Below are 223 nucleotides of genomic sequence, written 5' to 3' on the forward strand. Positions count from 1 at the left end.
TCCACGGCACGGTGTAGGCAATGAAAGAAAGGACAGTAAACGGCGATGACGATAACGATTCGAGGGAATCAATTTGGAAGAATGCGGTGACGAGATAGGTAGGCGGATAGACAGATATAAATAGACACATTACTTCGTTTTCCGTCTAACGTTCGTAACTACGTAACTACATAACGATTCGATCATTCGGTTATTATAATGATCGCGCGTTGTATACAAAGCG

This window comes from Trachymyrmex septentrionalis, unplaced genomic scaffold, assembly GCF_001594115.1.
Source record: "Trachymyrmex septentrionalis isolate Tsep2-gDNA-1 unplaced genomic scaffold, Tsep1.0 scaffold25, whole genome shotgun sequence".
Lineage (NCBI taxonomy): Eukaryota > Metazoa > Arthropoda > Insecta > Hymenoptera > Formicidae > Trachymyrmex > Trachymyrmex septentrionalis.